Below are 27,867 nucleotides of genomic sequence, written 5' to 3'. Positions count from 1 at the left end.
TGTGGTGTACTGAAAAATTTGTTTAAAATTAGAAGCTCTCTTTATATATCAGGAGGTTTTCCTGATCCTGTTTGCAGGATAGAGGGGTCCATAGGGAAGTGTGTGATCTGGGCCTAGCATTAGCCAGTCAGTAGACAGCTAGAATAATACTAACTCCTGGAGGAATTCTGCGCCACTATGCAATGCAGAAAATTGCAGAAATTAATGTTGTGTGTGCAGAATTTCCTTTTTTTCCCCACAGAAATGGGATGCAGAGATGTTGGCTGCCAGTAGGGGTCGCTGGACCCATCAGAGCTCAGCTCACAAATGGAAAACAAGGCCAGTGGGAGAGAAAAGGAAGGTTCCCAGCAGTTGCAATTCCCAGCATGCCCTGAAGGAAGCGCCCAGACCCTGCCAACAGCACGCAGACCCAGCATCAGGCTGTTTCTCCCTCTGGATCCCTGCACCCTAGGAGGGTAGGATCTCTGAGGGCTTGTCTACATTACCTGCAGGATCGATGGGCAGCGATCAATCCAGCAGGGGTCGATTTATCGCATGTAGTCTAGACAGGATAAATGGACCGCCAAGCGCTCTCCCGTCGAGCGTCTCCACCAAAGCAAGAGGCACAGGCGGAGTCAAAGGGGGAGCGTCAGCCGTCGACTCACCGCAGTGAAGACACCGCGGTAAGTAGATCTAAGTACATCGACTTCCGCTACGTTATTCACATAGCTGAAGTTGCGTAACTTAGATTGATCCCCGGTCCCCAGTGTAGACCAGGCTTGAGTTTCTGTGCCAGGGGGAGGTGGGGGCGGCACCTGGCTTCTGCGGAGTAAGGGTGGGGGGGTGAGTGTCTGGGTCAGGGAGCCCTGTGACTGGCTCTGGAGGGGACAAGGTGTGAGTGTCAGAGCCGGGGGGGCCCCACAGCTGGCCTCTGTGGGGGACGAGGTGTGAGTGTCTGGGCCGGGGGACACCACATGGCCTCTGAGGGGTAGGGGGTGTGAGTGTCTGGGCTGGGGAGGCAGCGGCTGGGCTCTGGGGGGGAGGAGTTGTGGGTGTCTGGACCCCCAGTTGGGCTCTATGGGGGAAGGGGCAGAGAAGCAGGGGTGTCATAGGGGTTTCTTAATTCTCTACCCTGGGGGGGAATTTTTTGTGTGCTTGTATTGTTACAAACATAGTTGCTGAGAGGCATTTTGAAATAAATTACAAAAATAATTGGTGTGATTATATAGTGTTATTTTGACAAATAAAATTTTCAGAATTTTAAAATATTGTGTGCAGAATTTTTAAATTTTTGGTACAGAATTTTTTTTTGCACAGAATTCCCTCATGGGTAAATAAAGTAAGATGAGTTGTGCCCTTCTGTTTTAGGGAGTAGCATGCTTCTTGTTTGGCGGTTCTTGTGTGTTACATTTCTGAATTCTAAGAAATAGAGTAGTGTTACACTGCAAACTTCCAGCAAGAGTATTTTATGTTTTTGTCTAACTTCTGTGACAAAGTTCCTGCTCTACCTTGGTGGGTCTTGCGCTTATTGGCGGATTTGCTCACCTTGGAGCTTCACGGCAGCCCTCAGCTTCACCGTTTTTCTGAATTCACAGTTCAGGTTGACTCCTCCTGTGTCTGACTAGGAGTTGGGAGGATCTGGGGGGAACCCGGGCCCGCCCTCTACTCCGGGTTCCAACCCAGGGCCCTGTGGAATGCAGCTGTCTAGAGTGCCTCCTGGAACAGCTGTGCGACAGCTATAACACCCTGGCTACTTCCCCATGGCCTCCTCCCAACACCTTCTTTATCCTCCCCATAGGACCTTCCTCCTGGTGTCTGATAATGCTTGTACATCTCAGTCCTCCAACAGTCTGCATTCTCACTCTCAGCTCCTAGTGCCTCTTGCTCCCAGCTCCTCATACGCACACCACAAACTGAAGTGAACTCCTTTTTAAAACCCAAGGGGCCTGATTAGCCTGCCTTAATTGATTCTAGCAGCTTCTTGATTGGCTGCAGATGTTTTAATCAGCCTGTCTTAATTGTCTCCAGAAGGTTCCTGATTGTTCTGGAACCTTCCCTGTTACCTTACCCAGGAAAAGGGACCTACCTAGCCTGGGGCTAATATATCTGCCTTCTGTTACTCTCCTATAGCCATCTAGCCCAACCCTGTCACACTTCTCTATTTGTTTGCCATGAAACAGAACAGCAAAAACTGGTGACAAGAATGGGATTATTAAAAACAAAAACAAAACAAAAAACAGGAAGAGAGAGTAAAGATAAAATGGTTACATATGATAATATGGACAGTTTCTAATATAACAAAAAAGAGGAATATTTTGCAACATATATTCAGGGATTTGAACAGTGTTTTTATGCAAATGCTACAAAAAATAATGATTTCTTTTTTAAATGGCTGTTTTTATAATATTGGAAAATGTTGTTTTTCCCACCATTATTAAAGAAATTTGTTTCTACAATAAAGGGATCCAGAATATAAGGACATAGGATTCTAAAGAAACATTATGCAACTACCACAATTTTTTTTAACAGAATGATACAAGTTCCATCTAAAAAAATAAATAGAAGGAGAAAGTATCTCTCAAATTTTGGTGAGCCAGAAAAAACTCTTGTTACTTGTTGTTTTGGTACTTTTCCGAAAGCACCAAAGAGATCAATTTGGTTTTGGAGTAAAACACCCTAAATTAAGCGAGACGCCATGAGGAATTCCACCATGATTTCAACAATTTCCATCCCACCATCAACCTCAGCCTAGACCAATCCACACAAGTGATCCATTTCCTGGACACTACTGTGCTAATAAGCGATGGTCACATAAACACCACCCTATACCGGAAACCTACTGACCGCTATACTTACCTACATGCCTCCAGTTTCCATCCAGGACACACTACACGATCCATTGTCTATAGCCAAGCTCTATGATACAATTGCATTTGCTCCAATCCCTCAGACAGAGACAAACACCTATAAGATCTCTATCAAGCATTCTTAAAACTACAATACCCACCTGCTGAAGTGAAAAAACAGATTGACAGAGCCAGAAGAGTATCCTACTAAAGGACAGGCCCAACAAAGAAAATAACAGAACGCCACTAGCCGTCACCTTCAGCCCCCAACTAAAACCTCTCCAGCACATCATCAAAGATCTACAACCTATCCTGAAAAATGATCCCTCACTCTCACAGATCTTGGGAGACAGACCAGTCCTCGCTTACAGACAGCCCCCCAACCTGAAGCAAATACTCTCCAGAAACCACACAACAAATCACTAACCCAGGAACCTATTCTTGCAACAAAGCCTAATGCCAACTCTATCCACATATTTATTCAAGTGACACCATCATATGACCTAATCACATTAGCCACGCCATCAGGGGCTCGTTCACCTGCACATCTACCAATGTGATATATGCCATCATGTGCCAGCAATGCCCCTCTGCCATGTACATTGGCCAAGCTGGACAGTCTCTATGCAAAAGAATAAATGGACACAAATCTGACATCAGGAATCATAACATTCAAAAACTGGTAGGAGAATACTTCAACCTTTCTGGCCACTCAGCAACAGATTTAAAGGTGGCAATTTTGCAACAGAAAAGCTTCAAAAACAGACTCCAATGAGAAACTGCTGAGCTTCAATTAATATGCAAACTAGATACCATTAACTTGGGTTTGAATTGAGACTGGGAGTGGCTGGGTCATTACACATATTGAATCTATTTCCCATCTTAAGTGTCCTCACACCTTCTTGTCAACTGTCTAAATGGGCCATCTTGATTATCACTACAAAAGTTTTCTTCTCCAGCTGATAATAGCTCATCTTAATTAATTAGCCTCTTACAGTTGGTATGGCTACTTCCACCTTTTCATGTTCTCTGTATGTATATATATATTGTGACAGGGCAAGGCCAGATGGCTATAGAAGAGTAGCGGGAGATAGATATATTAGCTCCAGGCTAAACAAATCCCTGGTACCAGGATAAGTGAAATGGCAGCTGCTCCAGGTCAATTAAGACACCTGGGGCCAATTAAGAACTTTCCAGAAGGCAGGAAGAAGGCTAGGTTGATTGGGACACCTGAAGCCAATCAGGGGCTGGCTGAAACTAGTTAAAAGCCTCCCAGTTAGTCAGGTGGGTGTGCATGTCAGGAGCTGTGGGAAGAAGTTGCATGGTTGGAGAGGCTGAGTAGTACACACCATAGCAGGCACAAGGAAGGAGACCCTGAGGTAAGGGTGAAGTGGAGCTTGAGGAAGTGAGGGCTGCTGTGGGGGAAGTAGCCCAGGGAATTGTACATGTCATGTTTCTAAAAGGTCAGCTACCATAGCTGATACTATTAGGGTCCCTGGGCTGGAGCCCGGGGTAGAGGGTGGGCCTGGACTTCCCCCCCCAATACCTTTGCCCCCTGATTAATCACTGAGACTGGGAGACAACAGAGACTGTGCAAGGAAGGATAACTTCTCCTCACCTCCCTCGCTGGCTTATGATGAAAATGTCTCAGTAGACTGTGACCCTTGTCTCTAGAGAAAGAAGGGTTACGTGGAGCGTCACAGTGAGTCTCTGAGGCTAGTGAAATCCACCAGGAAACGTGGGACCCACAGAGGCAAGGACAGAGCTTTGTCACAATATATATCTTCTTAATATATGTTCCATTCTATGTATCTGATGTAGCCCACGAAAGTTTATGCTCAAATAAATTTGTTAGTCTCTAAGATGCCACAAGTACTCCTGTTCTTTTTGAGGATACAGACTAACATGGCTACTACTCTGAAACATATCATTAGAATATTGTGCATAAGAAGGAATTGCCACTAGAGGGAGCTGGGGAGACTGCTCTGTTTGAATCCACAGTGAAAAATGCACCAACATTTCAAAAATAAATTTGAAATTTGTGAGAGCCAGTGGAAAAGCAAACAGTGAAAAACCTACAACATAAACCTCCCAAATTTTTCAACCCAGGGAAGACAGTATGGGTGCAAAATTACAGGGAGGGATGAAGTGGCAAAATGGTGTGGTAATGTGGATATTGGGACCAGTGATATATTTTGCAGAGGTAAAAGGGGAGATAATGAAGAGGCACACTGATCAACAGTTACCAGATAAAAGCTCATTATGGTTACAGGATGCAGCCCCTGAAGTTAATAAACATTGGTTGAAGGTTTTGTTGCCCAGAAAAGGAAGAGGAGGTGGTGCAAGAAGATGATGGCCAAGACAGAGAGCGCAAATGTGCTCCCAGTTGGGGTAATCCAAACCACATCAGAGAATACCAGATTCTTCAGAGAAAAATTCAAGAGTATCTTCCCTTCCTGGGCTTTTGTGACCCTGTCCTCTCCCTCTCTCTCCAACTGCTCCTTCAGGGACTCCTCCCACTCTTTTCTCCTCTTATCTGTCTATGACTCTTAAGGATCTGTGTTCGGTTTCCTTTTTTTGCCTTCCAATTTATCCTAATCATGGATGACCTGATCCACTCTCACGGTTTCCGCTACTACCTCTATACTGATTCCTAAATCTACTCTTCCATCCCTATATTTTTTTTGTTGAATACTCACATCTCCAGCTAACTCTGACACTTCATTACTATTAGATCTCCTGCTACCAACCCAAACTTAACACGGTGAAAACTAAACTTCTTATCTTCCTCCCCAAATACTCCATCATATATCAGCTAAAAATTTCATTATCTTCTTCACTGTCACTCAGACTTACAACTTCAGTGTTGAACTCAATTCTGCCCTCTCCATTAGCCACCACAGCCAAAGTGTCACAAAAATCCCATATTTTCTTTCCTTCACAACGTCTTTAAAATCCTTTCTTTCTTCTATGCATCTATTTAAAAAGCTTGCCCATTCCTGGTCATCTCTCATCTTGACTATTGGAAACTGTTCTCTCTAGCTTTTACACATTACTTCTTGATCACCTACTGTGACATACCAGGGTGCAATCCAGAGCAGTGGTGGGGCTGTGTCAGCCTTGCCTTGCACATTGGGGTAGCGTGCAATGCTCTACTGTTGTAGCTCCCAACCTGGACCACTCACAAACAGTTTGCCAGCATGCAGGTCACTCCCAGATGTGTTTCTGTAACTGCAACCTGACAGTCACGCCGTGGCAGTGACCAGCCTTAGTTAGACCTCAGGGTGACCGCAACAAACTCCCAGTCCCATATTTTCCCTCAAAAATTTATGTCTTGTACTGCCCAGCCCTCTCCTGGGCAAATCCAAATATATTAAGTCCACTGTTCCTTTAAAGAAATAATATGGACACAACTTGCTACCCTAAATGGAGTTACACAGGCACTTCAACTTAAACACACTGGATTAGCTGAAACAATAAAACAAAATCTCTCTCTTTGTAGTTAATACACTTAAGTGAGTACAAGCAATGAGGCATAAGAGTCAGAAATGGTTACAAGAAAAATAAAGATAAAACTATTTCTAGTGCATAACTTAAACTATATTAGATTTAAAGCAGTTTTTCACCACATGATTCCAACAGCATTACTGACCAAACTCTTCAGGTCAGGACCCTTCCTCCAGTCCAACAGCCACTCCTTTTGTCTTCTCAGGTGCAAAGAGTGAGATGGACAGGGAGAGGAAGGAGGGGTGGGTCTTGGGGACCTCTTTTTATAGTTAGAGTCCCTCTTTGAAAAGCATTTCCAGCTGAAAATCAAGAGACACATAGGGTCTGCTGGAGGAAGGAGACCTCATTCTGTTTCTTTGCTAAGATGCAGATCTTTTTGTTTTCTATCCCTTTTATCCTTACCCAGAGACTTTTAACATGTCTGCCTTCCACTTCTATCTCAACCTCATTGCAAGGGTATACATCTTTGGTATACAAGGCAACACTCCCTCCCATTTTTCCCCAACTGTCCTTCCTAAACTAGCTGTAATCTTCTATACCAATATGCCAGTCATAAGTCTCTGATGCCCATTATGTTTGTGATTATTCACTAGTATTTCTAGTTCTTCCTGTTTATTCCCATACTTCTTGCATTAGCATACAGACATCTATGATGGCAATTAGATCATAGAATCATGGGATCATAGAAGATTAGGGGTGGAAGAGACCTCAGGAGGTCATCTAGTCCAACATCCTGCTCAAAGCAGGACCAACCCCAACTAAATCATCCCAGCCAGGGCTTTGTTAAGCCAGGTGGAGATTCCACCACCTCCCTAGGTAACCCGTTCAGTGCTTCACCACCCTCCTAGTGAAATAGTTTTTCCTAATATCCAACCTAAACCTCCCCCCACTGCAACTTGAGACCATTGCTCCTTGTTCTGTCATCTGCCACCACTCAGAAGAGCCAAGCTCCATCCTCTTTGGAATCCCCCTTCAGGTAGTTGAAGGCTGCTATCAAATCCCCACTCACTCTTCTGCAGACTAAATAAGCCCACTTCCCTCAGCCTCTCCTCATAAGTCATGTGCCCCAGCCCCGTAATCATTTTTCTTGCCCTCCGCTGGACTCTCTCCAATTGGTCCACATCCTTTCTGTAGTGGAGGGCCCAAAACTGGATGCAATACTCCAGATGTGGCCTCACCAGTGCCAAATAGAGGAGAATAAATCACTTCCCTGATCTTCTGGCAATGCTCCTACTAATGCAGCCCAATATGCTATTAGCCTTCATGGCAATAAGGGCACAATGTTGACTTATACCCAGCTTCTCGTCTACTGTAATCCCCATGTCCTTTTCTGCAGAACTGCTGCTTAGCCAGTCGGTCCCAGCCTGTAGCGGCGAATGGGATTCTTCCGTCCTAAGTGCAGGACTCTGCACTTGTCCTTATTGAACCTCATCAGATTTCTTTTGGCCCAATCCTCTAATTTGTCTAGGTCACCCTGGACCCTATCCCTACCCTCCAGTGTATCTACCTTTCCCCCACATCTTAGTGTCATTCACAAACTTGCTGAGAGTGCAATCCATCCCATCAATCAGATCATTAATGAAGATATTGAACAAAACCGGCCCCAGTACCAACCCCTGGGACACTCCGCTTCATACTGGCTGCCAACTATACATCGAGCTGTTCATTACTACCATTGAGCCTGATGATCTAGCCAGCTTTCTATCTACCTTATAGTCCATTCATCCAATTCATACTTTTTTTACTTGCTGGAAAGAATACTGTGGGAGACCGTATCAAAAGCTTTGCTAAAGTCAAGGTATATCATGTCCACCGCTTTCCCCATACCCACAGTACCACTTATCTCATCATAAAAAGCAATCAGGTTGGCTCCATGATTTTTCCAGGGACTGAGGTGAGATTGACCAGTCTGTAGTTCCCCAGATTCTCCTTCTTCCCTTTTTTAAAGATGGGCACTATATTTGCCTTTTTCCGATCATCCAGGACTACCCCTGGTCACCACGAGTTTTCAAAAATAATGGCCAATGGCTCTGCAATCACATCAGCCAGCACCCTCAGATGCATTGCATCCGGCCCCGTGATCTTGTGCATGTCCAGCTTTTCTAAATAGCTTTCCCCTCTAATTTCCCTCTGCCATGTCTGGCATGTTCCTCATCTTTCTTCTTGTCTGCCTTGAAAAGTGCTTACGTAATACAAATCCATGAAAATAATGAATCACTTTATTTTGGATGTTTGATTATGGGACTATTGCTCAGACAGGAACATTCTCTTTATTCTTAAGAAATTATTTTACTATCTTGACATGTTTTGTCATTTTGAGGTTAAGTTAAGCAGCCTCTCACCTATTACATTCCTGTTGTCAGTTCTTAGCATTCATAATAAAGAGCACCTACCTATGGAACCTACCGCCCCAATAGCTTTCCAAAGCTTGTTTGGGAGCTTGTTTTTTTGAACCATTCATTTTAGTGATTTCTTTTATTACTGGGTATAGGTCCCTTAAGTGGCAGGAAAAAGTCAGCAATAGTTACTTGATACATAAACCTGGAAACCCCGGATACCCTATCACCTCAGGCATAGTCACTCTTACAGCAGGATTATCTGGCTATCTGGACTCTCCTCAGACCCTACGCTACCAGCACTCCTAGCTATCTTTGAGACACTGCCAATTTCCTGAGGAAACTACAATGCATTGGTGATCTTCCTGAAAACACCATCCTGGCCACCATGGATATAGAAACTCTTTACACCAATATTTCACATGAGGATGGATTACAAGCTGTCAAGAACAGTATCCCTGATGAGGCCACAGCACACCTGGTGGCTGAGCTTTGTGACTTTGTCCTCACCCACAACCATTTCAGATTTGGGGACAACTTATACCTTCAAGTCAATGGCACTGCTATGGTGTAAGGGACTGCGGAAGACTTTGTTACGGCCTAGCTAGGGAACTTTCGCTTTCTCAAGCCGAGAGGTTACTGTGGGGCATAGATAGCTGCTTTGTTGTTGTAGAAGATAGTTCTTGAAGGACACAGCTGCTGTGTTATTGCAGGATATAGATAGTTCTTGAAGAACATAGCTGCTTTGCATGGCCCTTCGCCAGGTAGTAGAAAGCCCCCCTTTAAGAAGCACCTAATTCTATATTCATGAGCTGTTTTTGTGTAGTGCTTATTAACGCTGACTGTCTGCCCCACCATTGGACTCCGACCCAGGCAAAGCTCCGGTGTGCTGGGTTCCCCGCCTCCGTGACTGCAACACTTGGAGTCCCCGTTGCGGGTGGGTCACTAACCTTCAATAAAGCCAATAACTCACAGCTGTGTGTAAGCCTCGTTTTTCTCAAAGTACTCCTGCCAGGCCTGTGGTGCTTCGAGCACCTTGGCCCAGAACATATGGGTACCCGCATGGCCCCACAGTATGCCAACATTTTTATGGCTGACTTAGAACAACACTTCCTCAGCTCTCGTCCCCTAGTGCCCCTCCTCTACTTGTGCTACATTGATGACATCTTCATCATATGGACCCACGGGAAGGAGGCCCTTGAATAATTCCACCTGGATTTCAACAATTTCCACCCCACCATCTACCTCAGCCTGGATCAGTCCACACAAGAGAGCCATTTCCTGGACACTACGTGCAAATAAGTGATGGTTACATAAACACCACCCTATACCAGAAACCTAGTGACTGCTATACTTATCTACATGCCTCCAGCTTCCATTCAGGACACATCACACGATCCATTGTCTACAGCCAAGCCCTAAGATACAACCGAATTTGCTCCAATCCCTCAGACAGAGACAAACACCAACAAGATCTTTATCAAGCATTCTTAAAACTACAATACCCACATGGGGAAGTGAGAAAACAGATTAACAGAGCGAGACGGGTACCCAGAAGTCACCTACTACAGGACAGGCCCAACAAGGAAAATAACAGAACACATACAGCCCCCAGCTAAAACCTCTCCACATATCATCAACGATCTATAACCTATCCTGGAAAATGATCCCTCACTCTCACAGACCTTAGCAGGCAGGCCAGTCCTCGCTTACAGACAGCCCCCCAACCTGAAACAAATATTCACCAGCAACTACACACTACACCACAGAAACACTAACCCAGGAACCACTCCCTGTAACAAACCTCATTGCCTATCCTGTCCCCATATCTACTGTAGTGACGACATCGGAGGACCCAACTACATCAGCTACACCATCAGGGATTCATTCACCTGCACATCTACTAATGTTATATATGCCATCATGTGCCAGCAATGCCCCTCTGCCATGTATATTGGCCAAACCGGACAGTCTCTACATAAAAGAATAAATGGACACAAATTGGACATCAGGAATGGTAACATACAAAAGCCAGTAGGAAAACACTTCAATCTTCCTGGACATTCTATAAGAGATTTAAAAGTAGCCATACTTGAACAAAAAAACTTCAGAAACAGACTTCAAAGAGAAACTACAGAACTAAAATTAATTTGCAAATTTAACACCATTAATTTGGCCTTGAATAGGGACTGGGAGTGGCTGGCTCACTACAAAAGCAGCTTTGCCTCTCCTGGAGCTGACACCTCCTCATCAATTATTGACACCCTGCTCGAATTGGCCCTGTTAACACTGGTTCTCCACTTGTGAGGTAACTCCCTTCTCTTCATGTGTCAGTATAATAATGCCTGCATCTGTAATTTTCACTCCATGCATCTGAAGAAGTGGGTTTTTTACCCATGAAAGCTTATGCCCAAATAATTCGGTTAGTCTTTAAGGTGCCACCGGACTCCTTGCTGTTTTTGTGGATACAGACTAACAGGGCTACCCCCTGATACTTAAGCAATAGTTAGTGAGGCATTCGTATTCGGGAGGATAAAGGGAGACTCATGGATCCCATATTTGTCTTATTTTAATTTATTGTTAGGCGCCCAAATATCATGATGATGCTGTAAAAATGCTTAAATAAGTGAATAAGACTAAAATATATGAGTAATTATGGGCATCTCAGTTTTCATTTATAAAAATAAGTACTTTATTTTCAGTCATGGCTTTTCCAGTAATATTTGTCTATACAACTTCCTTATTTTAAGATTTCATTTGTGCACCTAGATGTCATCTAGTCATTTTTTGAGGAGGCCGAACTAGTCATGTAATACTGTTGGAAAGGATTAACACGAGAAGTAGGAAGTTCCAATGAAAGTCCTGTTCAGATAAAAGCTGCTAAGACTGCTGAATGCAAATCTGAACTGTCACAGCTCAAGGCTTTTAAAGTCAGCATGTCCGGACGTCAGTCAAGTGGAGTTCTCTATCCCTTAACTGCAGACAAATAGCAAGAGAGGGGCTGCTACAGAGGGAAGCAGTTGGTCCTTTCCTATGCCTTCCATCGTGGGGATATATTTCAAAAACTTGTGCTCTTCTATTTTGACACCACAATGTGATGTTACAACGTAAACAACTTGACAACAGGACGCCACATATGCTACATTTGACTCTCATGATGGTCAGGTTTTGCTTGGCTGACTCAAACAGGGCTTGCTTGAACATGCTCAGAGGTTTTCCCTATCTGCTTGCCCAGTCCTTATTAGAACTTTTTCTGAAAATTCATTACACATCAAAGTCCTTGCACTAAAGTTTAAACATAGTTGTGCTCTTAGATATCTTTCACTTTCCTACCAGTCTTGCAGGCAAAACATAGCTACCTGAAAAGAATAGTATATTAGTACCTAAAATTCACAGACTTTTGTGGCTGTTATTCAGAGAAACTTTATTATACTGTACACTTTGGGAAACATATGTATACCACTTGAGGTAGAATTGGCTAGGCGCAGAGGAACCTATTTATAGTTAACTTGGATTACAGCCAAACTCCACTAATTGTGAAGTGGATTGAAAGTCTCAAATTTCATAAGGATAGCATAGAAAGAACAAAAAGAATCTAAGATACTGACTTTGCCCAAACTGGGATCATATTATGTCATTACACATGTATGGAAGAAGAACATGTTCTTTGTTATATGCTGAACAAGAGCTTTGTTTTAAAATTCAAATGACAAATGCTTCAACTTGCACCCCACATCAGACCATGAATTGCTAATCAATTAGATTTATACACATTGAATATTTTTAAATGGTTCTGCACAGCTTAATATCTCAATCCCTCATTTGAATTTCAGCTAGCAGTCTATAAAGAATAAATTTTTACTCATGTTTTCTCATTTGTCCATTTTAGATTTGCACTCTACTGAATAAAATATACTACAGTTGTCTTAGTTTATTATATTAGCACCCACTGCCACTTACATATATATAACAGTCCATATTGTTAACTCTCACAGATTGCTATCCTTAATGCACCTCATTGTCCATAGATATTAAAGGGGCTGGCGAATGGTGATGAGAGAGCACTACTAGCATCCTTCAGAACCACAGAAAGCAAAGACTTGGTTCTTCTATCTCCCACTGTTGTAAGGTAGGCTCTACACTGATTGAAATTCTACTAACTGGATGAAATTTATCTCTGTGTGGATGGGCCCATACAAAGCCCACCATGTATATTTCACTTAAGCACCATGTTAAGCATTTAAGTAGGACTTAAGAATTGTATAGGCCAGGGCACTCAACACAAGAGTGAATTACACTTGGTGAGTGGAATGGGGAGTTCTACTATAATAGGAGAAAACTGCCTTCAGTACCTTGTGATAAAGCAATCCATGAAAAATACTGGCAGTAGAGGCCAAATAAACCACACAGAAAGGACTATAGAAGACATAAGATATGCATTAATCCACAGAGTAGTCAGAAACCAGCTGAAGAAGTATTGCCTAGATGCTCCGTGATGCCTTTTCAAGTTACAAAATAGCCACAGAGAACATCTGATTTTTTTAAAAGCATCATCCATAAAAATCAGACTTTTATTTTCCTTACACTGTTTTGGTACACATCAGCTACGATACTACAGAAGGGCTACAGGCAGCATTACACAGGTCGTCAGCTGTTACATGAAAGCTCCATCTTTTAAAGGGTTACAACTTGGTCAAAAAAACCATACACTGGCATTCTAAGCTAAAACTTGGCAATATAAAATCTAAATCCATGAGTGAACTGCTTTTAATATTGGCAAATTTGTTTCAAATCAGTTTGGACAGAAATAAGTTAGAAAAGGGCAAAAATAATAGAAGCTGTGGGATTTCAAATGATTTTAAATGCGCTTATTACTCAAAACCAAATCTCTAATCTAAAAGCAGCCAAATACAGTATCATGCATGGGATCTAAATTCAGGTCCCAAGCACAGTCTCCTTCATCCTATAGCAGCAGAGGGTGAATTCTTTTCAGAAGCAGCATATTTAGCCTGTGAGGAAAGGAATTGTCTGCATGGGTATTCAGTGATCCTTCTGGTCACCTGAAGAAGTGGCATCAATGGGCTCCAGAGCAATTAAATCCAACTTCCTTTCCTTACGAAAGGATTTAAGGAGAAAATGATAGGGAAAATGGAGGAGAGCCGTAAAGTCCTTGGGAGAATGAAGAAAAGAACTATGTCAGGTGAATTCTGAAAATAAGGTCTACAAGAAAAATCAGATGTAAAGTCACTGACTTTTCCCTTAAGACTCCTTAATATGTTTTACATAAGAAACCACATTTTGATGTTGGATTGCTTGCCAATTTCTTCTCTGTCTTGAGCCTTCCCTTTTTGTGGACAGTAATTTAGAAAGTGATAGCCTTTCATCTTCAGCAGTTCCTTAACACCTATGATATCCTGGGAGTTTCCCCTGAGAATTCTAGCTTACTTTTGGGGGGTCAAACCATGTTAGAAGGGCTCAGGAGCAATCTCCAGCTAGTTTAATTAGCCATTTTGGTCATGCTAGACCTCTCTAATCTCTAGTAAATTTTCAAGACTATTGACTATGGCTTGTTGCATTGGAGACTACTGATGTGTCTGAAAAATCCCTCCATTTCCTTCTAGAATATGTAAATGCAGCATTCAAATTGGATGAGGATGAGAACTGAGCATCAACATTGAGAAATTTGAAATGCAACTTCTCCCAAGTTTCTCTCCTTGTCAAGGATCATTTCTGAATACTGTAAAGTATCATTAGCATGCTGATGAAACACAGCTATACACCTCTTCCTCTCTGGATCTCAATAACTCAGTCTCCACTCTGGAGACCTGTTCAGATGACATTGATGACTGCATGAGCCAAACATGCCCAATTTTCAATTCTGGAAAGACAGAAATCTTGCTAATGGATAACGGTCAATGTTTCAAAGGGGATTTCTTTCCCTTCGAGTCCCCACTTATTCAGGAGCCAGCAGAGAAGCCAGCTTAGTTAACCCTAAGCTAGCCATTTGACAGGAGAGAGCTTGTGGCACCCATAGTGCCACCAACTGCCACACGCAGATATCTGAGATCCTGCCCCCTCCAAAACTGAGAGAGACAAAGCCATTGGCTTCATGGGGCCAAAAACTAGCCTTCAGTTAACTACAGGAGGTAGGTATTATGAATAATATATGACTAATAAGAAGAAAGTACTATACTGTACTTTCAATCCTAGTGACTGTTTTATATCTTCCTGTTTGTTTTTTTAGACATATTTCTCAATGATAAATCAGAGTTATTATTGCTACTTATTTGCATTTAAAAATTAAAATTGAGGATAGCCTTGACATTTATAAAGTCATAAAGGCTAAAGGTGCCCATCAAAGAAAGCACTGAAGGCCCAAACACCAGTTCTGGCAACCAGTAAAAAAAAATATATATATAAAAACTGCTGACTCACTTAACTGAATGTATGTAACCATATTATACCCACCTTATGTTCCTTACATTTGCTGACTATAAGTGACAGACTGTGTGGAAAGCCAATTGTTAACACTATTTAGATTTTAAATGTTATTCTTTTGGTTTTGATTGAATTGCATTGCATATTAACTCCTTGTTCATCACTCTGACCACTATTATGGGGAGCATGTATACAATTAAAAGTATTTATTTATCAAGCAGCTTAACTTACTTTAAAAAATTTTTGAGTGAAGTCTCTTTCAGAACAGGCTGCAGTTCCATTCACAGCCTCACACATCAGGACAGCACTGATAACTGTAACAGAAGTGAGTTTCTACAACTGTGTACTAGATAGGAGGGGGCACCCACACGAGAATATAAATGAAAGAAGCAAACCCAATAACCCCTGCAGATTACATATATATTATAATGTTATCTCTGGTGCAGTTATTTTGCTCCTGATAACCTTAAAAAAGCTCTTAGTGTAGTTTTTACACCATATCAGAAAATCATCCATTGATTACAGAACATGAAACACACTTTTTATTTATTTATTTTTAAATGGAAGCACAACCTTTGGGAAACTGCAGGTAACCGCAGATCCTTTCAAGATATTTTCCTCTGTGACACACAGCCATTTCATTCACAGATTAATGTTGTTTACTACATGTTTGTAAAATGCAATTCCTAACGCAAATATTAAACACATGTAGGACTCAGTCTTGCCCTGAAATTACTTGGTGTACATGAGCTGGGAAATCAGCCACTTGGGCACATACATTCTCTAGCTGATCTTCGAAAATACTCAGGGCATATTTGTATATCTATTTGTTGGGGCACAAATGTTTCTTGTATTACAGAATACAAAATTTTCTTTTTCAATATTCAGTGAAAGATTATAAAGGTACATTATTTCATACTATCTTCCATGCACTGCTCAACTGGAAAATAAGACCTCAAATTTAAAACTATGGGCCAATGCTTATGCAAGGGGTGAATTGCAACTAATAAATCTGAAACTGTATAATTGGAATAAACATTATTATACAGTCCCTTGTTTTATACCTCATTTTAAATAAGGAATTATTCATGCTTAGGATTTCATTCAAAGTGGAAATTTAAACACCAGTTCCTATATACTAATAAAGGTTTGAAAAAAAATAAAAAAGGGGTTAAGAGGTGCAAACTTATCATAGCACTGTAATTCTATACATAAATAAAATAACAGATCAAGACAATAACACTTTCTTATATGCTGCAGAAAAACTTTAATATTCACAGTTTACCATTGTTCAACATATGTTACCATTGTTCAACATGTAACGGGGGCTTGGAGGTTCGGGTAGCCTAGTGGTTAGTGCACCTGACTGCCAATCCCTGATCGCTTTGTCAGGGAGGAAGTGGTAGTAGTGCCTAGTTCCTGACTCCAGGATGGGAATGTTTGGGCTTCCCCACTGTGTCTGGGCATTTGCCTTTAAGTAGCACATGGTAAGGGGACCCAGGCCCTCTCTCTCCACCAGGTCCCAGGGCCCTGTGGGAAATAACACTGGCAGGATCCTCCCTGCAGAGATTCTAAGTCCACTGCCCTGGGCTACTTCCTACCTAAGTGCCCCTTCGAGACCTGCTAGTTCTTGAAGTGGGTGGTGGTTAGAGAAGACACTCCCTGGGGGCCTTAGCCACTCTGTGATCCCCTCTCAGGCTGTACCTTTTGTCTGGCTTCCTGCCAAAGGATTCTTTTTTCCAGTAGCCTGTCCACCCCTCCTTGCCTGAGCTTCTGAGCTCCATTTAACACACTCCTCCAACTGAAAAGTGCTCAACAGGCCTACCTGGGCCCAATATTGCCTTTACCCCTTTTGGGCCAAGTGTGGGGTTTGTGTACCCCATCACATACCTCATTAAGCCAAACAGGTTTTTCCAAGACACTACACAGTCCTAGACAAAACTACATGAAACCGGCATTAAGGCTGAGTACATATCTGTAACTTAATGTTAAAATTATGACAAGAAATGTTGTAATTAACCCCAAAACAAGTATTACAAACCCAGGAAATTCAGAGTTCAGGTTAAATGGCACAGGAATCCAAACAGGGTAAGATATGGAAATGCACAGTTAATGCACTCAAAGGACCTTAACTCTGCTCTGCAGTAACACCATGCAGTGACCATAAAACTAGTAAAAAGAAAAGGAGTACTTGTGGCACCTTAGAGACTAACAAATTTATTAGAGCATAAGCTTTCGTGAGCTACAGCTCACTTCATAGTATTAGTGCATACATGTTTGTAGTCCCAGAGTGATTAAATTGATTTTTAAAGACACATCACTTTTATTTTATTTTATTTTTGCTCCTGTTTTCACTACAGTGCAGAGCTAATGTTTGGATCCCTTAACTGTGCATTGCCATAACTTAGCCTGTTTGAATTTCTTGAAGTTTAACCTAACTCTGAATCTCCTGGGTTTGTAATGTTTGTTATGGGGTAATTACAACATAACTGCAATGTTTTTACCCTTAAGCTGCTTCTATGTACATAACCTTAACTCCAATTTAACATAGCTTTTATCTGTGAATTTTTATTACACTTTTCATACATGAACATTAAACCCAAAGATAATAAAGTGGTTGAATTCCTGCTTTGAGCACAAAAAACTCAGCTCAACCTTAACTTGGGAACTGTAACCAGAATTTCCATCATATTTCTAAAAATAGTTCTGCACAATTTACTATGCAGAAACCCCAATATTGCTTCTTAGAAAGAGAAAACACGAGATATTAATGGGGTAAGTTAGGAAACAAAATACATAGAAAGATTTCTGGGGAAGAAGTGAGGGGGAAAAGGAGAGAGAAAAAATATAGGAGAGGCAGTACCAAACACAATGTAAGGAGAAGGAAAGAAAGAGAAGATATGTGGGACAGAGAAAGAAAAGAGGGAACACACCTCTGCAGACAACTTAGGAAAAGTTACATTATGTGTATTACAGGAAAGAAAGAAAAGGTCAGTACAAAGCAGTAAGGAAAAGAGGATATGACAAAAGTAAGAGAGAGTTGTAGGTTGGTCAAATAGTATTTGAGGAATGTATGAATTTCCCCAGTATTCATTTAATAATCTATTCAACACATTTATGGTGGTATTCAATTAGCTGGTCAGATAATATTGCTGAATATGTTATTCAGCTAACACCAGAGAAAAATCAATGAAAAAATATACTCAATTTATATTTTTCCTGCTATTTGACCATTCTTAGCAGTAAGTTAATTTTTTCAATACATTAAAAACACTGATGCTCTTCAGAACAAAAACTGTGTCTGCCTCTGTGCTTGGATAGCGCCAAATACATTCTGAACAATTCCACAATATAAATAAAATAACAGTTGATTGGCAACACAACAGTTAAACACAAATAGTATACAACTGCTTCATTTATTTTGGCTCTGATTCAGCATTGATTTTTTAAAGGAACTACTCATGGACTAAAAGTTAGGCACATGCTTAAATACCTTGCTGGATCAGGGCCTTAAATTGCAGGGAACTTAGTCTTGTTAGTGTAAGGGGGTGGAGAAACAGCTAATTTTGACCTTGACAGGTTGGTCCTTGGGCTAGAAGATGTCACACAAACTTTTCAAGCCCTGACACTGAATGCAAAGCATAGTACTAAATTGTGAGATAATGATCTGCCCTAAACAAGAGGCAGTGTGTTGCTGCTCTGTCCCAGGAGTAACCAAAGAAGAGTGAGGGCTGGTCTATACTGAAAACATACATTGGCATAGCTACATCTCTCATGGGTATGAAAAATCTACCCCCACAATAGCTGAATATATGCCAACATAAACCCCAGTGCAGATATTGCTGGATCGATGGGAGAATTCTTCCATCAACCTAGCTATGCACTCCTGGGGAGGTGGATTAACTACAGTGACAGGAAAACGCCTCCTGTCACTGTAGTGAGTGTTTACACTGACGTGCTACAGCAGCACAGCTGAAGATGTGCCGCTGTAGTGGCTTAAGTGTAGACATGGCCTGAATTCAGTCACAATTGTGACTAGACTGAGTCACAATCTCCCTCTCAGTACCCTGTTGTTTTGAGAAAGGAACAAACTGTATTAGGTCTATACCTACCACCACGTATGTTGCCCAGTACATTTTGGGGGGGTCAGACCAAAGCTATGCCCACTCTCCATCCCAACCTACCTAGAAGAAATGTACTACAACGTGGAGCCTACTTTCTCTCCTATACTGTTATCTGTGATATGGATCACCAACACAGAGGCATAAGGACCCCTGTGCTGCCACGCTAACCAGGACACAATTTAACCTATAATGTAGTTTTCTTTTACTATATCAGCACTTACTAGTACTTGTGTATTTGTAATAGCCCATCATCTTAACTTGTATACATTGTTAGGCCTGATCCTCAACTACATTACAACAGTTGTATGCACATATGATTCTAGTGAAGTCAGTGGAGTAGCTCTGGTGCTATAAACTGATGCAGTGGAGAATCAGACCCTATTATATTTAAGGCATTCCAATGAGGGAGTTGCCAAATAGTAGGTGATTTATATACTATGGTCCAGATTCTCACCTAATCTACCCTTGTACAATGTCACTAACGTCAATTAAGCCACATGGGTATAACTGAAAGTATAATTGGACTCCATATGTCCTGCACTAGTTAGGCACAACAGGGCTTAAGTTACAGCAAGTGGGGGCACTCAGCTTCCCCACTATATTTTTTTGCTTTCTGAGAGTTTGTTACACTCACAGACTTACCTAAATAAATGTAGGGTCAAATTCATCACTATAACTTCTTTGAAGGCAAAATGGAGTTAAAACCATTAGCAAAATGGACCATATTCATCCCAGGTCTATTATATAGTAATATGAAATATTATCCTTTGAAATAAAAAATCCTGTGTAAATGTAATTCCTGGGTTTACTTCTCATCCTGACAGGTTATGTTTATCAATGCAAGTGTTTGGCCCTTATGTATTAGATACACGTCTTTCCAAAACCACTGTCACAAGCAGCTATTTAATCTTGCTTATCAACCCCCTACCTTTCACTAAAAATAATTATCCCCCTTTATTCCACAATTTGGAATAAATCTTCAGAGCAACATATATAAATAATCCTCTGAATAAAGGTCCTTTTGAAATCTTTTTTATTTTATAAAGTTAGGGTTTCTGCTTTCTGAGTCTCCTTCAAGCGTTATTTGCATTCAAGAGGCTGCCAGTTGGGTCAAGTTTCTACTCCTTAAGTAATGCTGTTTCCCAGCAACCTGCATTCTGTTGCCAGGGAGAAACCCTGTGGAGAGCTACCTCAGTTATCAGGCCCGCCACAGTCCTGAGGAGGTATGGCTTTGTGCAGGGTTGCTTCATGCCAGTGCAAACATTTGAATGTGAGAAGAATGCTAAGTAGTCTACATGAAACTCCAGAGACTGGAATGAGGAGATTGGTGGGCTTTTTGTTTGGTAGGTTTTTTTACATTTATTTTGGTTTGGTTTGGTCTTGTCAAGGACTTACTAATGAATGACTTAGCTCTTTATGGTATGCTGTATTTAGAGGTGACAAGGAAATGAAAGTTTTTCAGCAATGCAGTGTTACCTTGAGAACTACATTTGACAGCTGGTTATGCAGTTCTGCAAACAGATACTTTGTAAGTTATTGATCTATCAATGGCTGTTCCTGTTTTTGATTTTTTTTTGTCTCTTTTGCAGACGTCAAATGCAAAATTCACACAAAATTAGATTTTCATAACTTCTGCAACGTCTTCTAAAACGGAAAGGTAAGAGTTAGCTAAAGAGTCATTCCTTTTTGCCAATGTCAGTCCAATTTTTAATAATTTTTCAGTTACATTTTTAGCCTGATAAGAGTTATTTAATGTTTAGGTACACTTGCCAAAAGCAAAAAAAGACAAAAATGTAAAAGGAAGAGGATGCATGACATGCATATTTCTATTGCCACCACTATTTTCAAAAGAAAATATTTCATGCATAATCTTAAGAGACATTGCAACCATTCAAGAATTTCAGAAGTCACGTCTTTCAAATACTAAAGAATTTCTAAAAACAAGGTGCCATAGCAAAATGTAATGTCACTTTACATCCTTTCTCATCTGGATCTCAGCATGCTTGATCAAACTATAATGAAAATGTAATAAACTTATAGAAGTCAATGGATCAAAAATGCAATAAATGAGGGTCATTCTTTAAAATGAAGAGATAAGCAATTCCCTCTTCTGATGAACTGGAAAGGAAAACTGAAACTTGAGAAATACAATACACAGAGTCTATTAACTTGATATTCATCATACCTCTGGAATTGTCCCTCCTGTGGGGATATCCCTTCTTTTTACCTATATTTAGTATAACCCCTTATAAAAATGGAATGCCAGTTAACAATTTATTTACATGAAAATAGTGAATCAAGAAACGGAAGCTACAGAAAATGTTAAAGAAATTAATTTTACTAAATCTTAAACTTCCTTCATTATTGTTGCTCTTCCGTGCCTGATTCTGAAGCATAATTTCACACTGGAACCTACATTTGGATCATGACAGGTTGCAAAGTTACAGTATGGTGATACTGAATCAGTGTGTTCATTTTTTCATAGTCAACAGGATTTTTTTAATCATCTTAGGAAAAAAAATATCAAACATTTTTCTTTTTCCTTTTATTGCTCACATTATGAAAGACCATCAGATATATTCACAGACTTCATTCAACAGTTCCATTATAAAATCTTACTTTTTATATAATTTAGCAAATTCTCAGAATTGTTATGTTGACACATTTTACTGATGTTATGAAAAAACATTAGATTTATTCATATTTAATTCAGCAGTTCCATTAAAAAAATCTCACTTTTTTAGATAATATAACAAATTGTCAGAATTGCTATGTTGACACATTCCCCAAACTAGCAAAATGATATAAATCTTTAAGCACTACATAAGAATTAGGGGCCAGATCCTACTCTATACTATGGCCACTTTGAAGGCCCAAAACAATAAAGCTGCCTTAAATGGACAGCTGGAGATTCCCCTGACATGTAGGAAATTCCAAATGTCATAAAGCCAGCATATCCATCTCAACACCATACTCTCACTCTTCATAGGAAAGTATTGGAGATTTAAGGGGCATGGTTAGAGTTCACTGAGCTCCAGCGTTTCCTGCCAGTATAATGGCCCCTATGCCATTACAAGCCAGTGTAAATTAAAGCAGCCCTGAGGACTCGGGTACACTCATCTTTACATTCCTCTCTTCTCAGACGCACTGAGCAGAGTTCTGGCCTTTATACTTCAAAACAGATAGGCAATCTTTTGGAGCAAACTGATTGCCTATTAATGCAGAAGGAAAAGACATGAAATGACCTAAGTCTAAGGAAATGAGTTGTTAAAAAAAATGGTATTAGGAAAATTATGTCCTCTTAGGAATATCATTCCTCTGATATCTGATTAATTTCTAGTGATATATGTTGCTAAAACTCATTTGAACCTTCATAGCTTCTGAACATGGCATAAGGTAAATCAATGGCTCAAAAGTAGAATTAACCTTTTCAAATGTAGTGGAATTTGTTTTGTTTTTTACCCACTTGTTATAAACAGATTTCCCCCTCCCATTTACTTTTCTTTTACTTGTGGCACCTTAGAGACTAACAAATTTATTTGAGCATAAGCTTTCGTGAGCTACAGCTCACTTCATCAAATGCATCCGATGAAGTGAGCTGTAGCTCACGAAAGCTTATGCTCAAATAAATGTGTTAGTCTCTAAGGTGCCACAAGTACTCCTTTTCTTTTTGCGAATACAGACTAACACATCTGCTACTCTGAAAACTTTTCTTTTGCAGTCTCAAAATATATACTATATTAGCTTGCTGATTGGTTGAGTTTGAACTAATCTTTTCGTGGGCAACTGTAAAGGCATTAAGTAGGGGATTTGGATATCCTGTCAGACACCCACATTTGGTAATTGGGCTTTCTGCATTTTCAACTGCAGGCTTACTTGTAGCATCTCTCTCTTGCTTTCTGATTATACTATCTACAAAGTACAAAAAGTCTCTTTCACATGAAGGGGTTGAAGAGATAATGCAAAAATTGCCAATCTTTAAATATTAGCATTAAACCAAAATAAAATACTATTGACCACTTTTTACAGCTGCCAGCAAAAAAAGAAGTTATTCAAACTCAAGCAATCAACAAGCTAATGTGGTACATATTTTGAGATGGTAAAAGAAAGATTAACGGGAGAGGAAAATCTGTTATAACAAATACGTAAAAGAGCAAAACAAACGCCACTACATTTTAACAGATTAGTTCTACTTTTGTGCCATTAATTTACCTTACCGCATGTTCACAAGCTATGAAGGTTCAAATGACTTTCATCAACATGTATCATAGAAATTAGCCAGCTATTGGAGGAATGATATTCCTAAGAGAACATATCATTTTCTTTAAAAATTCTATATGAAATGAACCAAATCTAAGGAAATTAGTATCTTTTCCTTCTGATTAAAATGGAATACATTTGTCCCAAAAGTTCAGCTATCTATACTAATGACATCAATGGAATTTACATTGAAACACATGTGCAAAATTCTAGCAGAAGAGGCAAAAGAGAGTAACCGTATCCAGTTTCAGTCCCAAGCCAAATTCCCACTACTTCTCCAGGGCTGGATGCTAAGGGACCTGCAAGCCAGGAATTCAATCCACAAATCTGTGGGATCTTTGTTTATAATCTGCTATTGCTTAGAGAGTTCTTGGAAAGCCTCCAAATCTTGGGGCCTCCTTAGAAATTTCCCTGTAGTCCTGTCCAAGCTTATACCCACAGGATCTGAAGCCTCTCTAAAAAAAATAAAATCAACAAAACAATTTAATTTCATTGTCTCTTGAGTTTAGCAAATCAGATTGAGAAATTAATTCTAAGTATAATTAGAATTCAGTGAGAATTCATTTGATGCACTAAATTCATGTAACACTTGCTGAAACAGCAATAAAGTCAACTTTAAATCTGTTTAAAAAGAGTAAAAAGTAAATTCAGGTACTATGCCTATCCATGAGTCTCCCTCCCAATTTCTGTGGTCTGGAAATAACATTTTCCTGTTTTTTTAAATGCTTTTCTCTCCACTGTTGCTTCATGAAAGACTAGAAACATTAGAAAACTAAATAATTAATGACTATACAGCAGTAGCAAAACTGCCCATACTAAGAGATGTCAAATCCACAAAGTAAACAAAAGTGGGGTGGGGGGATGAAAAACATTGTCTCTAATTTATACCAGTGGTTCTCAGCCTTTCCAGACTATTGTACCCCTTTCAGGAGTCTGATTTGTCTTGTGTACCCCAAGCTTCACCTCACTTAAAACTACTTGCTTACAAAATCACACATAAAAATACAAAAGTGTCCCAGCACACTCCTACTGAAAAATTGCTGACTTTCTCATTTTTAGCATATAATTATAAAATAAATTGATTGGAATATAAATATTGTCCATACATTTCAGTGTATAGTATATAGAGAGCAATATAAACAAGTCATTGCCTGCATGAAATTTTCATTTGTATTGACTTTGCTAGTGGTTTTTACGTAGCCTGTTCTAAAACTAGGCAAATATCTAGATGAGTTGATGTTCCACCAGGAAGAACTCTGCGTACCCCCAGGGGTACGTGGACCCCTGGTTGAGAACTACTGATTTTTACTAATCTTATATGTTACTTGTAACAATAGGTAAATATTTCTGGACAAATTTGTAATTTTTAAGTTGGTTGTGTCCCTTTAAACATTTTCTTTCAAATATTTGAAAACAGGGTCAAAATGTGTTGCTGATCAGAACCGTAACTGTAAAATTATACCTTGTTACTACATACTTCTGCTCACAATGGGGTCTATTTTCCTTTCAATGAACACAGTTCATCCCCGGCATAGTTCCATAAGGCTAGATTCTCTGTTAAAATATGCCATCATAAATCAAGAGTACATTCACTGGCTTCAATGGAATTACCCCAGATTTACATCACTGTCACTAGGAGAATCTGGAACTATTAAGTTACACTAGGGATGAATTTGGCCTACTGTGTGCATATCTGGGTATTTTTATTGTTATTAATTTGTATTATAGTATTGGCTAGAGACTGCCTAGAAATCAGAGTCCTCTTGTACCAGGTATTGTAGATATACACAAGGCTTGACTGCACCAAGAAGATGCACCAGTTTAACTAATGGCACGATATTAAACAGATTTAGTTAAACCACTGCAATTGTGTGCATTGGCCAGGCAATAGTAAGAGACAGTCCCTGTCCCAAAGAGCTTACTATTTAAATGGACACCATAATCAAAGGATGGGAGAAAAAGTATTATTTATTGACATTTTACAGGTGGGGAGATTTTTAAAAAAAATAGTGATTTTTCCCTAAGGTCACACAAGCAATATGAAGAAAAGCAGGAATCAAACCCAGATCTCTCAAATCCTAGTCCAGTGCCTTAACCAATGGATCACCATTCTTCTCTAAGATTCAAACTGGGAAATGCAGCTGCTGAAAGATAAATGTTGACAGTGAGGAAAAAGTTTTCAAATATTTTTAAATTACAACTGAATAGTTTAATAGCAAATAGAATCAGAACTGCACCACCATCCATCCTCTCTGTCAGGAAAATACTAAGGTGGTTGCCTTTACCAAAAGATGGATTTGCTGCTCATGAAAGATACTAGCCTGAAAACAATAGAGACTAGAATCCTGTATATCCCTGGAACAGATTCAGACAAGCATCACTGCAAGATTCCCCAGATAATCAAGCTAATATATCTCAATCCTAAACTTTTAATCCAGTAAAATGTAGAGAATGTTCTTGCTTCAGAGATTGTTCAATTTAGTCTCCATGTCTATTTAATTCTTGGCCTCTCTAGTGAGATAGCCAAATATGTCTTGGTTGAGAGGAGACATGATTGCTCTCTATAAATACATCAGAGGGATAAATACCGGAGAGGGAGAGGAATTATTTAAGCTCAGTACCAATGTGGACACAAGAACAAATGGATACAAACCGGTCATTTAGAAGTTTAGACTTGAAATTAGACGAAGGTTTCTAACCATCAGAGGAGTAAAGTTTTGGAATAGCCTTCCAAGGGAAGCAGTGGAGGCAAAAGACCTATCTGGCTTTAAGATTAGACTCGATAAGTTTATGGAGGAGATGGTATGATGGGATAACATGATTTTGGCAATTAATTGATCTTTAAATATTCATGGTAAATAGGCCCAGTGGCTGTAATGGGATGGGATCTAAGTTACTACAGAAAATTCTTTCCTGGGTATCTGGCTGGTGAATCTTGCCCATATGCTCAGGGTTTAGCTGATCGCCATATTTGGGGTCGGGAAGGAATTTTCCTCCAGGGCAGATTGGAAGAGGCCCTGGAGGTTTTTCGCCTTCCTCTGTAGCATGGGGCACGGGTCACTTGCTGGAGGATTCTCTGCTCCTTGAAGTCTTTAAGCCACGATTTGAGGACTTCAGTAGCTCAGACATAGGTGAGAGATTTTTCGCAGGAGTGGGTGGGTGAGATTCTGTGGCCTGCGTTGTGCAGGAGGTCAGACTAGATGATCATCATGGTCCCTTCTGACCTTAATATCTATGAAATCTATGTCTATAAACTAGTTAGATGGCTCAACAAAAGTAAAACCTCAGAAATCAGTAGGATTTTTCAGCATGAAAAAATCAGAATAAGTTACCATAGGCAAAACAAAAAACATGCATAACTGAAGTTTCCCTAAATTGGGGTTCATCATGTTTGGCGCTGCGATGGGAAGCCCCCTCCTTTCTTTCTCTCCAGCAGCTCCTCTCAGGACTCTTCCATTGAGCACATGCGCAAAGAAAGAGGTAAATGAAGTTGATGTTAATGTCTTGATATACTGGCAATGAAGAAGTAGTGCCCCTGCATCCTATATCATATAAAGACAAGTGAGATGGCTGTTTCTGTGATGCGAATCTCTCTACTAGGAACAGGACTGAGATCACAAACAAATGACTAACTAAAAATTATTTACAGCATTACCTACCTGAACTGATCAAACTAATGGAGCAAGAGTCCTACATACTACCACTTCACAAAATCGAACACTAAACGTATTTATAATTGGGGTGTATGTGTGTATATATAGTGTCAATTAAAGTATAAACCTCTAATCTACTCATATCAACATTTGATACAATATAGCAACTGAAGATGATTTAATAACTAAACTTTGGTTAGTGAGGATAGCAGAAAGTGATATTTAATTTTACTACAGGGCATGACAATACACGCTAACACATTGTAAAAGTCATGCTTAAAGCACTAATTTTCAAATATGAATTTCAGTTTCTCTACTGTAGTGAAAGAAAACAGCAAAATGTCTGCAAGTACCAAGACTGAGAAAAATTGCTTTAGACCAAATAAATGCAAGTAGATTACCAGAAAACACTACTTCACAGAAATTAACAAAGATTCCCATGAAAGAAGTAGGAGAAACTTCAGAAATATATAAGATATCAATTACAGTATGATGATTTAGCCTGTCACAGTCTATGCAGTTTTTAAAAGAGAAAAATCTGAAGCAGAACTCCTTTTTTTTTTTTATTTCTGCATACATTATGACAAAACAGAACCAAGCTGAACATAATTAAAGTATCATATTTATCTCCAGGTCCTGGTAACTTCTGCAAACCAAACCATTTGTACATTCCTCTTGTAATATATTTTTGTCACAAGAACCTTACAATAAAAATACATCCTTA

The 27,867-nt window shown here is 40.0% G+C and overlaps 1 protein-coding gene and 1 long non-coding RNA gene across 2 annotated transcripts in view; one reads left to right on the top strand and one right to left on the bottom strand.

Moving 5' to 3' along the window:
- Positions 1–27,867, bottom strand: part of MSRA (methionine sulfoxide reductase A) — a 461,649-nt gene that overhangs the window by 431,010 nt on the left and 2,772 nt on the right. The gene's annotated exons all lie outside the window — the stretch shown is intronic.
- LOC122459161 lies at positions 380–27,867 on the top strand. Its single transcript, XR_006279665.1, has 3 exons — positions 380–662; positions 20,820–20,887; positions 26,924–27,867. It is a non-coding gene; the product is annotated as an uncharacterized LOC122459161 (long non-coding RNA).

Source organism: Dermochelys coriacea, chromosome 3, assembly GCF_009764565.3.
Source record: "Dermochelys coriacea isolate rDerCor1 chromosome 3, rDerCor1.pri.v4, whole genome shotgun sequence".
NCBI lineage: Eukaryota > Metazoa > Chordata > Testudines > Dermochelyidae > Dermochelys > Dermochelys coriacea.
This window is presented reverse-complemented; position numbering and strand designations above follow the sequence as displayed.